The 17,111-nt window shown below is 39.9% G+C and overlaps 1 long non-coding RNA gene across 1 annotated transcript in view; it reads left to right on the forward strand.

Moving 5' to 3' along the window:
- Nucleotides 1–10,642, forward strand: part of LOC101904702 (uncharacterized) — a 530,136-nt gene extending 519,494 nt beyond the window's left edge. Inside the window, exon 5 of the long non-coding RNA XR_009495220.1 lies at nucleotides 10,119–10,642. This is a non-coding gene — a long non-coding RNA (uncharacterized lncRNA). The remainder of the gene's footprint in view (nucleotides 1–10,118) is intronic.
- The last annotated feature ends 6,469 nt before the right edge of the window (nucleotides 10,643–17,111 follow it).

Genomic DNA, 17,111 nt, shown 5'->3' on the forward strand with positions numbered 1-17,111 from the left:
ATAGATTTGGAGAAGTCTACTATTTGATCTATAAATGAGTAGGGCTGACCAAAAAAAAGAAACTATCAGAAAATTTGAGGATTCTAATGAGAAGGGAAAGGGCTCCTTGAAGGAAATCTGGGTCTTAGATAAGACTGAAGTCAGTTTTTTCACCTAAAAACTGAAGGTGAGCTTGGTCTTACCATTGATACCTTCCTATGGAAATTAAAACCCAAGAAGTATTTTGTGACCATCACTGATGCCCCAAGACACAGAGACTTTATCAAAAACATGATTTGGGGCAATCTCTGTCTGACTGTGCTGTCCTGATTGCTGCTGCTGGTGTTGGTGAATTTGTAGCAGGATCTCCAAGAACAGGCAGACCTGTGAGTCTGCCTTTCTGGCTCCCACACTAGGTATAAAGCAACAAATTGTTAATGTTAACAAAATGGATCCACTGAGCTACCCTATGGCCTGAGGTGATACAAGGACATTATAAAGGAAGAGTCAGAACCACATTAAGAAAACCTGGCTCAACACCAACACAGTAGCAGTTATGCCCGTTTCCTTTGGGATAGTGACAACATGCTGGAACAAAACGCTAACATGCCTGTGAAGTCTCCTGTGAAGATGGCAGTGCCAACGGAACCACACTACTTGAGGCTTGGGATTAAGACTTCCCTGGTGGCTCAGATGGTAAAGCGTCTGTTTACAATGCGGGAGACCGGGGTTCGATCCCTGGGTTGGGAAGATCCTCTCCTGGAGAAGGAAATGGCAATCCACTCCAGTACTACTGCCTGGAAAATCTCATGGACAGAGGAGCCTGGTAGGCTACAGTCCACGCGGTCGCAAAGAGTCGGACACGACTGAGCGACTTCACTTACTTACTTCCCAACTCATCCAAGTGACAAGCCCTTGCCTCTGCCCCTCTAGGACAGCTACAGAATTGGGAATATTGGCATTGTCCCTGTAGGCTCAGTGGAAGTGACTGGTGTTCTCAACCCTAGCATGCTAGTCACCTTTGCTCCAATCAACTGAAGTCAGATCTGTTGAAATGCACCACGAAGCTTTGAGTGAAGCTCTTCCTGGGGACGGTGTGTGCTTCAATGTCAAGAATGTATCTGGCAAAGATATTTGTCAAGGCGATTTGTCTGGTGGGACAGCAAAAGTCATCCACCAGTGGAAGCAGCTGTCTTCATGGCTTGGGGGATTATCCTTGACCATCCAGGGCAAATCAAGACTAGCTACACACTGGTACTGCATTGTCACACATCTCGCATTACTTGCAAGTCTTTTTCCATTTTAATTTATTTCTAAAAACCCAATACTGTATTGTAAACATATTGAATTAAGAGAGATATAGTTATTTCTAGCTCTGAAAGGAAAATTGGTGAAAATGCCATTCAGGCTTTTAGTTCAGCAACTAAAATGAAATGTGAAAGAGAAAGAAAAACATGAAATGTGGAGAACTTCATGGTGGTCCTAGGATGACTGTGCAAATCACTAACGATTGAGAGCTTGGCACCAAAATCTCAGCCTCTGTACGCTAGAGCCAAATCAAATCTCAGAGACAGAATTTGGGGTGAAGTAGAAAAAAACAGCTTTATTGCTTTGCCAGGCAAAGGAAACACAGAGAGATCCTGCCCTTGAGATCTTTGTGTCCCAACGAGATGAGGACATGAAGGACCTGATGGGGAGTTTTATAGCATGGTTTAAGGGTGGGGTTGCCTCAGGTGGTTTCAAGGCTGTTCTTCCCTTGATGAGAAACTTCTAATCTGCCCTTTTGAACTCGGGGAAGGTCATGGAGGCTAGAGTCTTACCTGCAAGAAACGGGGGACCCCAAAAATAGTTTCAGAAAAACTTTTGGGGGTCCCCAAAAAAGCTCTCTGTGTCCAGGAGCCCGTATGGCACCCCTCTTCACCCTCTGTTTCAAGCTAAAATGGAGGAAAGATGGGTTAGGGTCAGGGCACACTAGACCTTCTGTTTAGTAAAGCTTTATAACCTCCCAAGATACTATCCCAGAGTCACTCTTGAAATAAAATTTGAAGAAACTAGGTAACCCTCACACTCAAAGAAGTTAACTCAAAATGGGAGGCAGCATTATCTTGACCAAATCCTTTGAGAACTGTGGAATGTCTCAAACCAGGAAGGAGGGCCTGTGGATTTTTGACATGACAGTGTAGCTGGGCCAGCAAACTCCCAGGTGGCAGGGTGATCAGTACGCTTGGGTGAGGCAGAAAGGGTTAAAGCAACCAGCACCATGGAACAAATGAAAGAATGCTGCTTAAGCCTCTCTGCAGTCAAAGTTGCCCATAAATTGCTTGGTGCTACAGAAGAGTTTCTTTCTTTTCATTGTTTTAACCTAGGGGGTGAAGAAAAATAAATCAATGTCAGATTAAAAAAAAAAAAGTTTCTGGTAGCTCCACACAATATATTAAAAATGAAAATACTCTTTTGCTTGTAGGGAGGAGAGAAAGCCAATAATAAAACTTAGTGAGGCTTCCTTCTAATAGTACACATTGTTTAAAAGGAACTTTAGAGCTATTATCCCTCCTGTGATCTTCCCCCAAAGCTACAAAGTGTACAAAATCTACCCATATTGCATTGCTTTCTAGCTGTCATGTTTTTAATACTATCATACACACTGTTTCAAATTTTGAAAAGCCCATTCAGTGTTTTATACAAAAGCAAGTTACCAGAAATGGGCGCAGAGCACACTACTAAATATAGCAACACGATTACTGTCATGTAAATTATCTCCTCTACATAGCGCTAGAACAATGAGATAAAAGGTTTATCTTGACAAAGTTTGAATAAAGTAGAGGTGGAATTGATTCAGACTCTCCATAACTTCTCCATCCGCAGACAGTGGTGGGGGGAGGGAGGAAGAGCTCCTCTAATTTCAGTATCAGCACGTCCTTCCTGTTCATTTGCATTTGGGGAGTTTTTCCACAGTGTATTCATTTGCCAGTGAAATCATGTGTCTCTGCGTGATCAGATAAGAGAGGGATAGAATTACTAATGATGAAAGGCAGCACAAGGGCAAGAAAGCAGAGCAGCCCTTCCTTTTCTCTCCTAATCTGGATGGATCTGAATTTCAGCCATCTCATTTTTTTTTTTTTTTTTTTTTTCTCATGATGCTGGTGGGTCCGTTTTCCAAAGCTGGGTTAAGACACTGCAAATTGAGTCCTTTTTTTTTTTTTTTAAGTGCTATTCAAAGAAGGAATGTGATGTCATTGTGCTGACTGGCTGTTCTATTCCACTGTTTGTATGTACTTGTCAGTTAATAAATTGAGGGCAGTTTAAATCAACTGTCACTCAGTAAGCATCAGCTGTTTTCCAGGTACTATAGAAATAACAACACAGAGGTCTTGTCCTTTAAAAAAGAATTTTAAATAGAAAGAAAGCTTTAATTCACAGAAATGTTTAATGGTAAGAGTAGTGGGATGTTACTAGTAGCAGAGTCATCAGACGAACAAAGATAGAAATGTAAGTTAAATCAAAGATGTGGAGCTGATATCTTATTGGGTACTGTCTTTGGGTAAATGTAGGGTTTACCCAATGCGCTCATTGGACAGCAGCTCAGTGTTCCCTAGGACAAGCCAAGATCAGAAAGCCAGCAGTGGGCATTGGAGGTGGAAAACAGAACAGTGACTTTTGAGTTTGAGAGTCCCTGGCCTGAAAACTAGACTATTACCCTGGCCCTTGTTTTTCTTTACGGCAAGCTTCAAAAAGTCTCTAGAAAAGGAAAATTGTGTCCTTTTAGGAAAAATGTGAGAAAGCAACAGCATGATGATCAGCACTTCAGTGATACAGGTAAAACAGAGACAAGTTTAAACATTTTTACATAATGAAGAGACCTGGGACACTTTTTAGAAGTAGCTTGTAAGTATGAAGTACCTAGTTGGCTGGCCCGACTTGGGGAGGCTTAGCTCCCTTTCATCTATTGCCTGCTGCCCTTTGGGGCAAGTACTTCCCTAGAATAAATGAGGTCTCTGGCGTGAGTAAAAACATGCCAAATTTGAAGTTGCTCTGCTCTAGGTCACCCAGAAACACCACAGCTCTGAGCTGGCTCCTAATCCACTCTTGCTTCCCCATGCCAGCCCACAGAGGTTAAGCTTGTTTGTTACTGAAACCCACTGAGCTGACAGTGACACCCTGGGCCTTGTCACCCACCGAAAGCAAAAGGGACTATGAAATAGCCACAGTCTCATAAAGAAAATAATGTTTCTTTAGTGGAACATTGCTGTCCACAAAGGAAATGTAGCTCCTAAATGGGAGAATACTTTCCAGGATTATTTGTCTGGAAGGTGACATTGTTATAGCAATAATCCTAAAAATGAGAATGCAATTATGAAGGAATGTTTTGCAACTCTGCAACCCCATGTTCTAAATGTATTCATTTCCCAAAACTGTCAGAACTTATCTCAAATTAGACTAATGCACAAACCAAAGCAACACTGTCCCACTGATTTTCAACCCCAGATCCCCATCGCACTGATGGAATGAGTTAGAGCGATGACAGAGGAGACAAGGAAGGGAACGGAGGGAAACTTGGCTAAGGTGGACTGGGTATGGACAGGAGGGACAGTGATGGAAAATTATATATCGGAACTAATGCCTAAATTTCCAGATGGAATGGCGGTGTTTTTATTGAAATAGAAATTCTGCAGGATGACTATATTTGGAGGAGAAAGACCATCATGGAGAAGAACCAGAAAAGAGAAATATCCTAAAAACGAGAAACAGGAACAACAGACAGAACCAGGACCCAGAGGAGATAGTTAGGAACCAATTCCGCATAGGAGTTGAAGGATTAACTTTAGAAAGAAAGGAGAGATACTGTTCCTCTAAACTAGGAAACATCTTGCTCTAAGTTGGGAAACTCCTTCCTTTAAACTCGGAAACTAACATATACTGATGGCTTTGCCGGAACCTAGCATGAGGCTTCAGCACTTTCTCATGTGTTCAGAGGCTGTTAAAGAGAGCAGGCTAAAATCCTATAACAGCCTTTATTCTCTCGTGTCTACAGGGCAAGGTTACTGGCTATGATTTTTTTTTTTAAGTTGTGATCAGATTAAAAAAGATGGATACCTTTGAGGGTGTATATTGAGGAAGACGAAAGGAAAATGACTAAGGAAAAAAAGGAATGCCGGGTCGTATTGACAGCTGGATGTGCATAGGTCAAGATCTTAATTTTTTTAGACAAACTAAATGCCATGTAACATAATCCAGTGAATATATCAATTAGAATGGGAAAAAAAATGTTTTCTTCATTTTTAAAATGGTTGTATTCTTTAAAGCTAGGCTGAAAAAGAACAGAGAAAAACAGTCACTAGCATATTTTCGCACCAGTGCTTGAAAGAATGGAGGGTTCTTAAATCCATGCCCTTCCAAGGTCAATAGGTTAAACACGAGTCTGTGTTACATGGGTTCAGAGTCCCTGCAGTGTTCCCAAGGGTTTAATCCTACAAATTGGCAACTCTGGGAGACAGAATTCTTGCCTAACTCCATGCACTCTTTTCACAGGTGTTTTATGAATCTCTGAAAGGTATAGTACACATGAATAAAAGAAATCTAGTCAAATTTCCTGAAAATGTTCCATATTCTATCAAAAATAGCTATAGTAAACTCTCACAACCCCAAGTTGAATAAATTGGCTCCTTGAATTTAACAAGCATCTACTCCCCACCCCCGCCATGTGAATGAAGCACAGTACTGGGTCCTGGGGGGTGGATACTATGATGATGATGATGATTTACAGGGGAGGGGGGACAGATGATTATAAGGTTTCCTCATGGGGGACTTCCTACACACCAAATACTGTTCTAAGCTCCCTGCATGCATCCATCTCAGTAAGTGCTTACTTGTAACAATCTTGCCACATGGGTCTAATCCGTGCAGTACAGAAGTGGAAACTAAGGTATGTTGGTCTCTGTGTCTGCCTGAGGCTCCAGGTAGCAAAAGTCAGACCTTGAGGAAAGGCCACTTGTCTTTCCCTTGCTTCTCCCACCCTTACTTTCAAAGTGGTAGCAGTGACGTTGAACTCAGAAGTTAACAGGGAAAGAAAGTGGACTTTTACACCAAGATTAGGTATTGCGACAATAGACCGATTCTTTATTATCATATTAAATCCTATCAGATGAAGTTATTTTGTCATAAAAATATATCTAGAAGTGTAACAAGCAGTCTTGAAAAAAATTATCTTTTGATGGTTGATTATATTGGTTGATGGGTAACTGCTGAAGTCAGTTGGAAGCAGCCATATACACAAGACAATCTTTTTTTCTTTTTTTTAACTTTAAAATATGACAGAAGTGTGAGTGCTTCTGATGAGAACTTGGAAGTGTGTGAAAAAAAAAAGTATGTTTGCAAGTATTCTAATGGGATAATTTGTATTTCGAGTCTCTTTTAATTTAAAAAAGAGGAAATTATGTCTACTGGAAATATCCAGAAACATTGTATACTTATGTCCTATGATAGTTTTAGGAGATTTTCTATTATCAACATTTTTAAGAATCATTTCCATATTGGAACCATTCCTTCATTAAACCGTCCATTGATCATTCCGTTTAATTTCTTATAACCCCACCAAAAACATGTCAGTTACCACTTGCACCTCAAGGATATATTCAAATTTGTTATACCATCTTTAGAGAAAAGCTTGTAGATTTTTTAAGTGTTTATGATAAGTTTATTAACATTATTTAAGTAATGACATAACCAGTGTTGATTTGCTACCACTACCTTGGAAACGTTTAAACATTATTATAACTTAGCTCCACATTCCAGTTTTATCTCCAAAATTAATGCTTTTAAGCTCAATTTATGCCTGTCAACAAGTAATGATCAGAGATGTAAGCTGGCTCATAATCCAGAGGTACTAGGTTACAATGTGTTACCATGGAAACTGTGTTTTATTGCATTTTCTCTTCTTGATTTAAGGCATTTGACAATCATAGCAACTGTTTGCCAGTCTTCTCACATCATAAAAAATTCAAAAACACAAACAACCAGTATGGAAAAGAAAAGAAGTTGGCAGGGAGATGTCAGGGATCCTCCACTGTCCTTGGACCTCACTAGAAACAAAAAGGGAATGACAGCCTTATGTTTAACATGGACCTTTTGTGAATAGTTTATTGCTCAGAAAGTCCAGGAGTGTTGGAAAATTCAATCAGTGGTTAGTCATAGAAGGGACCTGTCTGCCTGGGGTTCATTTTGTTTATTGCATCATATATCTTTTATGATCACTGGGACTTTAGACTGAAACAGCATTTTCTTTAACAAGAGCCATGTTTCCGTTAACATTGTTTATTGTATCTGAAACATTACTCTTTGAGTCACAGTACATTTTCTATCGAGCAAAGGTCTGCAACCGAATCTTGCATGAATGTGTTTATTCGGAATCTAGAGTTTAAAAAAGAGAGAGAGAGAAGAAAGAAGGATACTGGTCCAGTTCATGTAACATTAATCACTTTGCAGTGTTCAGCTGAGGTCATTGCCACATTCCTAGCAGTATTAAGGCAAGTCAAGATTAATCACGTACGTTAAACCTTGGAAGGAGAGCACATGAAAGGGATCTCAAATTAGACATTTCTTGAAAAAGAAGCAACTGTGGCAAAATGGCTAACTGCAGCTTGACTTTACAACGCGCTTGCTTTTGCTACATGGGGTCAATACCATCTCTGAATCGGTAGTCATCCTTCTTCCTATTTCTGCAAGTTTATAGGTCAAATTTAAGTTCCTTCAGAGCATTCCAAATGAAGACTCATTCACTAAACAATTTTTTAGTACATGCTAACCAGCAGGTAGTTCCAACCAGCTCAGAACTGTCCATGCAAAGTCAAACCAGACATGGTCCTCCCTCTTCTGCTCCCTCCAAGAACTACATGACCCACCCAGAGAGATGAGTACCAGATGGGCACAGTGTGAGCAGAGTTTTGTGGGAGTACAGAGGAAGGAATCATTCACTGTGGTGGGAAGTCAGAAGAGACGTTACTGACGTTAACTCTACAAGGGGAGAAAGGTAAGCAAAGAAGTCCAGGCGGGAGACCTGGTGAGCGCTCCCAGACGAATTAGTCATCTGATGGGACTGGAGCAGAAGCCTTGTGTGGAATAGATGAAGGGAGCAGCACAAGAAGAGATCGTACAGTAAGTCAGAGCTAGACTGCAAAATCTCCGAATATGTACTTCATTCTGAAAGCAATAAGAAGTCTTTGAAGAATTTTAAGTAGGAAAATGTAAAGAACCAGATTAAGTTAGAAACTGAATACAATTTGGGGTGAGGGCAGGTTGGATGGCAGGTTCATTAGTAAGAAATTAGAATCGCTGTCCTCACAAAGGAGAATTCAGTCATCCATGAAAGTGATAACAGCTTATGTTTGGCCATAGAATGGAGAGAGACATATCTTATGAAACTAGATGTGACAGGAATAGTCACCTGAGTTCCTGAAGGGAGCCGAGGATGGATGATGGAGAAAAAAGTATCCATGATGGTGCCAAGGGATCTATCTGGGTTGAATATGCAGAAGGTAATGTCATTAGCCAAAGCATCCAAGGTCATGAAAACATTAAAATGGTGATTTTTATTAGGATGCTGTACATACTACATAGCATTGATGAATGATATTGGGACTGGATATGCTGATCTGGGGACCATTAACTTATACCAGGTTAAGTCATAAGGGAAGATGAGAGTGCCTAAGGGGAGAAAGTAGGAAAAGAAGGAAAGACAGTCTAAGAAAGAGTTTCTGGGAGAGAAAGTATTTCTCAGTTCTGTAATAGTTCTCACATTGTGAAATAAAACATGAGAGGCTTGAGGAATTTTTATGTTTTGCTCTATCTAAATAAATAATAAACTTGGCATATAGCATAATGTCTAAGAGAGAAAATATAAAAACATATATTTGGTTAAAAATATTTTACCCCTGGTTGCATATGTGTGTGTATATATATACATATATATATATTGCAACCTGTATTTAAGATGCTAGTGGGCTCATATTTAGAAAGAAATGTTTCCTATAAGAGCCTAATATTATTTTGAACCATTGCAACTTTAAATGTATATAATATGCGTATTTAAACATGTTCTTATATTGTATGTGACAGATTCACATACTTCCCACATCACCATTGTACAGTTTCATTAAAGATTTATTTTTAAAATGTTTTATATTCCCATAAAAAGGAGAAATTAAATCATAAAAATACATACAAAATTAGTATTTATAGTCTAACCACTTCTCTCACAAAAAACCATTAGAGTTGGTGGCTGTCTTTACCATGTTGAATAAGGAGAGAAGTTTCAGGTAAGAGCTTAGTTTTTGCTCATGGAGTTTCATATTTCAAGGACTAAATTTTTCTAATAACATGGATATAACAAATGTGAAATACAGACAAGTTGCCTTCTGGTAGAGGAGAGGGTTGAAACTGTATTCATCTATGTTCAGCCTTACCTTTATTAATATTGAAAATTCAAGAATTGGTTATCATCCAGTATCAAGAAATCACTGGAAAAATTATTACTATGTATAGAACTCAGAAACACCATTTGGGGATTTACTGAAATGTTTGGCATGAGGTGATCCTCCAGAAACCTACTGAGGGATAGAAAGTGTCATCCAAAGACTCAGACCTTCTGTGTCCAAGGCAAGGTTCACTGTACACCCAGCACATGTACACAGCTTCCCATTTGTCTGAATGCCTGCTGTGCTTTGCACATGCTAACCCCTCAGTACACTTGCACTGAACACGTGGTACCCTGGGCTTCTCAGAGAGGAGCCAGGCTCCATCAGACATGAGTCCTGCTGCCTCCAGACCGTTCTTCAACAACCTATAGGACCAGACCAACTTTTAGGGCCACAGAGACTTAATCTCTGCCTCTTTTGCCTAATATGGTCCTCCTTCTTCCTCCTCTTCTTGCCATGCCACATGGCTTACGGGATTATAGTTCTCTGACCAGGGATTAAACCCGGGCCAAAATAGTGAGAACACGGAGTCCTGCCCACTTTACACCAGGGAACTCCCAAGTCTCCTCTTCTTATTTTAATCCCTATCAAAAATAAATAAATGCACGATTATCTGCGATCATGATTCCAGAGCTCACCATTCTTCCTGCCCCTCTGTTACCATTCTAGCTACTGCAGAGGAATCCTGCCCAGCAGTCCAAGAACAGAAGGGCTGGGACTACTCTTCAGCCTAAGTCTTACGTGGTTGTCTTGAGGTGTCTTTAAAAGAGTGGAAACAGACTTCTGGAAAAAAGGTATTGCATTTTCTAGAAACTGAAAAAAGTGGGTCAAAGGCTTTTTCCAAATCTAGGACAAACCTATTTTTTGGCTAAGGACTTTATAAGACATTGCTCCATTTAACAAGCAAACCGCCTTGCCACATATCTGGTTCCTCTGAGAGAACTGTTCTCCCTAAGTTTGGATTATTGCTAAGTGTGTGATCATACATTTTTCACTCACATAGAGTTTAACCTTGCCAATAGTTCTCTTGGGACGCTTTGGGAAAATTAGTGTACAGACCGGCAAGTGAATAGATGGTGCGGTTAGCAGACCTGAGTTGGAACCCCAGCTCCAACACTACTTCCTGTGAGGTGTTGAGCAATTCTCTGAACCTCTCTCTAGTAATCACTGATTTATTACTCTGTAACAAAGCAGTCCAAAATTTAGTAGGCTACAAGTAATAGCGCTTTGGGGTTTTTCTGGCTTATTACTGGATGAGTCAGAAATTTGGACCAGGTTCCACTGGGGAGTTCTTTTTGGTCTCTCTTGAGGGTCACCCATTCAGTTAAGTCAGACAGTGGCTCAGATGGGGCTGCCTAGTCTCAGATGGTCTCATTTATACATTCGTCTGGAGCGCCTCCTTTCTAAGCCCCATTGCCATTCTAGCAGGCTAGCTTACACTTGTCCACACGGTGGACTCAGGGTTGTAACCACCACCCAGAGAAAGCAAGGTTATCTACAAGCACTTTCAAACCTCTGCTCCTGTTTGTCATGTTCCATTTGCCAAAGAAAGTCTCATGGCCAAGCCCAAATTCAAAGAGTAGAGAAATGAACCCTACCTCCTGTTAGGAAGAAAAGCAAAGTCACTTTGCAGAAAAGCATGAGTATGTGAATGGGAGGAATTATTACGGCCACCTTGCAAACAAACCCCATTTTTTTCACTGTGAAATGGAAATAATAATATATGGAATATAACATTATTATGAAAACTAAATTTATTTCCTCCTCTTTGCTAGTTAGATCATTAGGGTATAGAAATGGAAAAGTATGGGATAAAGTAAATTCAAATCCCATTATGGAGGGTTCTAAATGGTTGATTGAGGCCTTGGTTGATATTTATCTCATATAACAATGGAGTCTTTCTGATACATCATGCAAAAATTGAATGACATGTCTGAATTTCTTTAGGGAATGATTACTATTTAATATTATCTGCTTCATTTGTTCATTTTCTTGTTTTATGATCTGATTATGCATTCCATCTGACTCCACGGACTTTACCACACCAGACTTCCCTATCCTTCACTATCTCCCAGAGTGTGCTCAAACTCATTTCCATTGAGTCGGTGATAACTTCCAACCATCTCATCCTCTGTTGCCCCCTTCTCTTACTGCCCTCAGTCTTTCATAGCATCAGGGTCTTTTCCCAGTCGGCTCTTCACATCAGGTGGCCAAAGTATTGGAGCTTTAGCTTCGGCATCAGACCTTCCAATGAATATTCAAGGGTGATTTCCTTTGGGATTGACTGGTTTGATCTCCTTGCTGTCCAAGGGACTCTCAAGAGTCTTCTCCAGAACCACAGTTTGAAAGCCTCAATTCTTGAGCACTTAGCCTTCTTTATGCTCCAAATCTCACATTTATATGTAAATACTGGAAAAACCTTCTTGGCCAGAAAAAAGCTTCTTAGTAGAAAAGCTATGACAAACCTAGATTGTGTTGAAGAGCAGAGACATTACTCTGCCAATAAAGGTCCGTATAGTCAAGGCTATGGTTTTTCCTTTGGTCATGTATGGATGTGAGTCCTGGACCGTAAAGAAGGCAGAATGCCAAAGAATTGATGCTTTTGAACTGTGATGCTGGAGAAGACTCCTGAGAGTTTGTTGGACAACAAAGACATCAAAGCAGTCAATCTTGAGAGAAATCAACCCTGAATACTTACTTGTTGGAAGGACTGATACTGAAGCTGAAACTCCAATGTTTTGGTCATCTGATGCAAATAACTGACTCATTGGAAAAGTCCCTAATGCTGGGAAAGATGGAGGGCAGAAGGAGAAGAGGGCATCAGAGGATGAAATGGTTGGATGGCATCACCCATGCAATGGACAAGAACTTGGGCAAACTTTGGGAGATGGTGAGGGATGGGGAAATCTGCCATGCTGCAGTTCATGGGGTCACAAAGAGTTGGACATAACTGGGCAGCTGAACCACAACAACAGGTGGAAAAACCATAGCTTTGACTGTATGGACCTTTGTTGGCAAAGTGATGTCTCTGCTCTTTAATATGCTGTCTAGGTTTGTCATAACTTTCCTTCCAAGGAGCAAGTGTCTTAATTTCATGACTGCAGTCACTGTCCACAATGATTTTGGAGCTCAAGAAAATAAAATCTGCCACTGTTTCCATTTTATCCCCATCTGTTTGCCGTAGTGTGATAGGACCAGATGCCCTGATCTTAGTTTTTTTACTGTTGGATTTTAAGCTGGCTTTTCACTCTCTTCTTTCACCTTCATCAAGAGGTTCTTTAGTTCCTTTTCACTTTCTGCCATTAGGGTGGTATCGTCTGCATATCTGGGATTGTTGATATTTCTCCCAGCATGAACAGTATAATGTACTCTGCATAGAAGTTAAACAAGCAGGGTGACAAAATATAGCCTTTTGTTGTTCATTCGCCAAGTCACATCCGACCATTTGCGACCCCATGGACTGCAGCTTGCAAGGCTTTCCTGTCCCTCATGATCTCCTGGAGTTTGCCCAAGTTGATGTCCATTGATTTGGTGATACCATCCAACCATCTCATCCTCTGACGTCCCCTTCTCCTTTTACCTTCAATTTTCCCCAGCATCAGGGTCTTTCCAATGAGTTGGCTCTTTGCATCAGGTGGCCAAAGTGTTGGAGCTTCAGCATCAGTCCTTCCAGTGAGTGTTCAGGGTTGATTTCTTTTAAGATTGACTTGTTTGATCTCCTTGCTGTCCAAGGGATTCTTAAAAGTCTTCTCCAGCACCACAGTTGAAAGCATCAACTCTTTGGCATGTCTGCCTTCTTTATGGTCCAGCTCTCACATCCCTAAATGAGTACTGGAAAGAGCATATGCCTTGACTATATAGACCTTTGTCAGCAAAGGGATGTCTTTGCTTTTTAGCCTTGATGTACTCCTTTCCTAGTTTTGAACCAGTTCCATGTCTAGTTCTAACTGTTGCTTCTTGACCTACATACAGGTTTCTCCAGAGGCAGGTAAGGTGGTCTGGTATTTCCATCTCTTTAAGAATTTTCCACAGTTAGTTATGATCCACACAATCAAAGGCTTTGGCATAGTCAATGAAGCAGAAATAGATGTTTTTCTGGAACTCTCTTGCTTTTTCAGTGATCCAGCGGATGTTGGCAATTTGATCTCTAGTTCCTCTGCCTATTCTAAATCCAGCTTGTATATCTGGAAGTTCTTGGTTCACGTTCTGCTGAATCCAGGCTTGAAGGATTTTGAGCATTACCTTGCTAGCATGTGAAATGAGCACAACTGCATGGTAGTTTGAACATTCTTTGGCATTGCCCTTCTTTGGGATTGGAATGAAAACTGGCCATTGCTCAGTTTTCCAAATTTGCTGGCATATTGAGTGCAGCACTTTCACAGCATCATCTTTTAGGATTTGAAATAGCTCAACTGGAATTCCATCACCTCCACTAGCTTTGTTCATAGAAATGCTTCCTAAGGCCCACTTGACTTCGTACTCCAGGATGTCTGGGTCTAGGTGAGTGATCACACATTTACTCAAGTCATTAAGATCTTTTCTATACAGTTCTTCTGTGTATTCTTGCCACCTCTTCTTAATCTCATCCGCTTATGTTAACTCCTTGCCATTTCTGTCCTTTATTGTGCCCATCTTTACATGAAATGTTTCCTTGGTATCTCTAATTTTCTTGAAGAGATCTTTAGTCTTTCCCATTTTTTTATTTTCCTCTATTTATTTGCATTGTTCTCTTAAGAAGGCTTTCTTATCTCTCCTTGCTATTCTCTGGAACTCTGCATTCAATTGGGTATATCGTTCCCTTCTTTTCCTTTCACTTCTTTTTTTTTCCCTCAGTTATCTGTAAGGCCTCCTCAGACAACCATTTTGCCTTCTTGCATTTGTTTTTCTTTCTTTTTTTTTTTTTTTTATGAATAGAAACTGCAATTGTATCTCTATTTTGACAATAGGATCAAAGATGAGCTGGGAAATGGTAGATGTGTGCCTGGACTTTTGGTTATTAGAGATCTTAAATTATAACCCACTCTGTACCCCAGCCCCCAAATGGTTTTGATCACTACCTCTTGTACAATGTTATGAACTTGTGTCCATGGTTCCTGGGGCACTCTATCAGATCTAATCCCTTGAATCTATTTGACACCTCCATTGTATAATCATAAGGGATTTGATTTAGGTCATACCTGAATGGCATAGTGGTTTTCCCCACTTTCTTTAGTTTAAGCCTGAATTTTGCTATAAGAAGCTGATGATCTGAGCCACAGTCAGTTCCAGGTCTTGTTTTTGCTGACTGTATGGTGCTTCTCCATCTTCAGCTGCAAATAATACAATCAATCTGATTTGGGTATCAACTATCTGATGATGTAGAGTCATCTCTTGGTAACAACCACCAATTTGCTGTGTTTATGAAATTATCTATCCTGTATATTTCATATAAACGGAGTCATATATTATGTCACCTTTTGTGTCTAACTCCTTCCACTTAGCATGTTTTCAAGGCTCATTCACACTGTAACATATATCAGTCTTTTGTTCTATATTATAGCTGAGTAATACTCCTGTGTGTGAGTGTGTGTCTGTGTATCTGTTTGCCCATTCATCTGCTGAAGGGTATTTGGGTTTGTTCCGCCTTTTGGCTATTGCGAATAGCGCTGCAATGAACATTTGTGCACATTTGTTTTCAATAGGTCTCAAATCCCATTTTGGAATTTGGAATGTAGGCAGTAATTTCTAGAGCATAAGCCTCATTTAGTTCTTGCCTGTTTGTGATTTTCTCCATATTTCTTATGCCCCAGGATTTCTGAGAGTCATTGAGAGTAGCTTAATGATCATACCTACTTAATTATCATATAATTCTTAATTGAGTTGTTTATTCTATGGATTAATACAGCAGGTTCCAAATTTAATAGGACTTGAGACAGAACAGGGAGTAGGCTGGAAGAGATTAAGGAGAAGAGGGGTAGGTGTAGTTAAAATGATGACTTTTTAAAAACATGCACATTATAAGATAATCAATATACTCACCCAGTGACACAGTTTACGTTTCCCTCAGAAATGTTAGTAGCTACCAATGCTTTCTGAATTAGGTACTTGGAACCCCGTGGCAGTATGCTCAGTGCCATCTCCAGTGTTAAAAAGTTTTAATTTGCAATTAGATATATATTAAGCCATTAAAATATCATTGCATTTTAATGATTTGAATCTATGAAAATATGTAAATTAGTAATGGCTTATTAAACTTTACAGTTTCGGGTTATACAAAAAAGGTCTGTACGTATAAAATGTTGGAGAGAAAAATGTCTTTTGTGTATTTTATTACATCATCTTTAGCAGGGATGACAGCAGTGGAAATGCTCATGCAATTCATAATTTAAAAGAATAAATGTATTCATATTATGAATAGAAACTATTTCCGTGAAAGCCAAGTTCACACAGTTGTTTGGGTCTGAGCATGTTATCTTGATCCCTGGCACTCTATTTTGTGCTTTGGAAGGCTCTGCTCAATTCAAAACATAAATTTGGAAAAGACATCCTCACTGGAACCCTCTGAGAGCCTGTAGTTAGGGTGGTTACTTAAATATTATTTCCATAGCTACGCTGGCTTCTAGCCACAGCTGAAATGCATATCAACAAGCATAGTGTGAAAATGGGCAGGGAGGGGATAAAAAGAGGAGACAGAGGACACTAATTTTCCTTCTTCGGAGTAGGAGGTATAATGTCTTTATAAAGTAATAATTAAAAGAAAAACAATTACTGAAGCCTTATCTGGACCATGCAGCTGTACTTCCTCCTTTTGCATTAGCAGTGTTTCTAAGGTTATGACAAACCATGAAAATTGTATCTTTAGAGGAGTTTTATTCCTTTTCCTATGATTTGATTGAAACAGACAGCTACATTTTGTGTATATATAATTAGGCAGTAAAATAGGCTTTGAAGGCAGGTTTCCATTTAGTATGTGAGTCACACGCACAACAGCCTTTCATTCACCAGCCAAAGACTGATCTTTTTAATGCTTCAGCTCGCTCAACATGTTTTCTGAATGCTACATCTTGCACTGAGGGGGGAAGAAAAGGGAAAGAAAAAAAAACCAGACTTTCACCCATATTTCTTTCTTTTCTTCATCTTCTTTCCGAAGGGAAACAATCTGAAAAGCCAATCTAGGAAGTCTTTGGCGATTTAACCTTACGACAAACTGATTTTTATCGTCCTTCTTCCAGATTGTCGTCGGGCACCAATGAATGCTGCGCCAGCTCCTGGCGTGTCTAATCCCTCTCATAAAAGGCCATTGTGGCAGTAAAACTGAGACCAATGGCTTTTTCATTCTCCACCTCTCAGCTCTCCAAAGTAATGGCACTGGGTCTCCTCCTTGTGTTTTTCTTTTCAGATGCATACTTTCTCTCTTTAACAAGGTTTTTTTTTTAAAAAGGAGAGGGAATGAATGAGGGGGGAAGAAGGAATCCAATCCCATTTTCTTAGTCCCTTCTGTGTAAGTGGTAGAAGTGAATTTTTTTTTTCCTGAACTTGAATTAGGAAGACCATTTGAGATACAGCCTATTTTTATAAAAGTGATTTTCCTCTGAGATTTTGAGCACAATGAGAACAACTCTGGGTGTGTTTTTTCTCATAATAGAAATCAGGCTATCAACTGTGCATCCTCTTGCCTTATCT

The sequence above is a fragment of the Bos taurus genome, chromosome 7 (assembly GCF_002263795.3).
Source record: "Bos taurus isolate L1 Dominette 01449 registration number 42190680 breed Hereford chromosome 7, ARS-UCD2.0, whole genome shotgun sequence".
In the NCBI taxonomy this organism is placed as follows: domain Eukaryota; kingdom Metazoa; phylum Chordata; class Mammalia; order Artiodactyla; family Bovidae; genus Bos; species Bos taurus.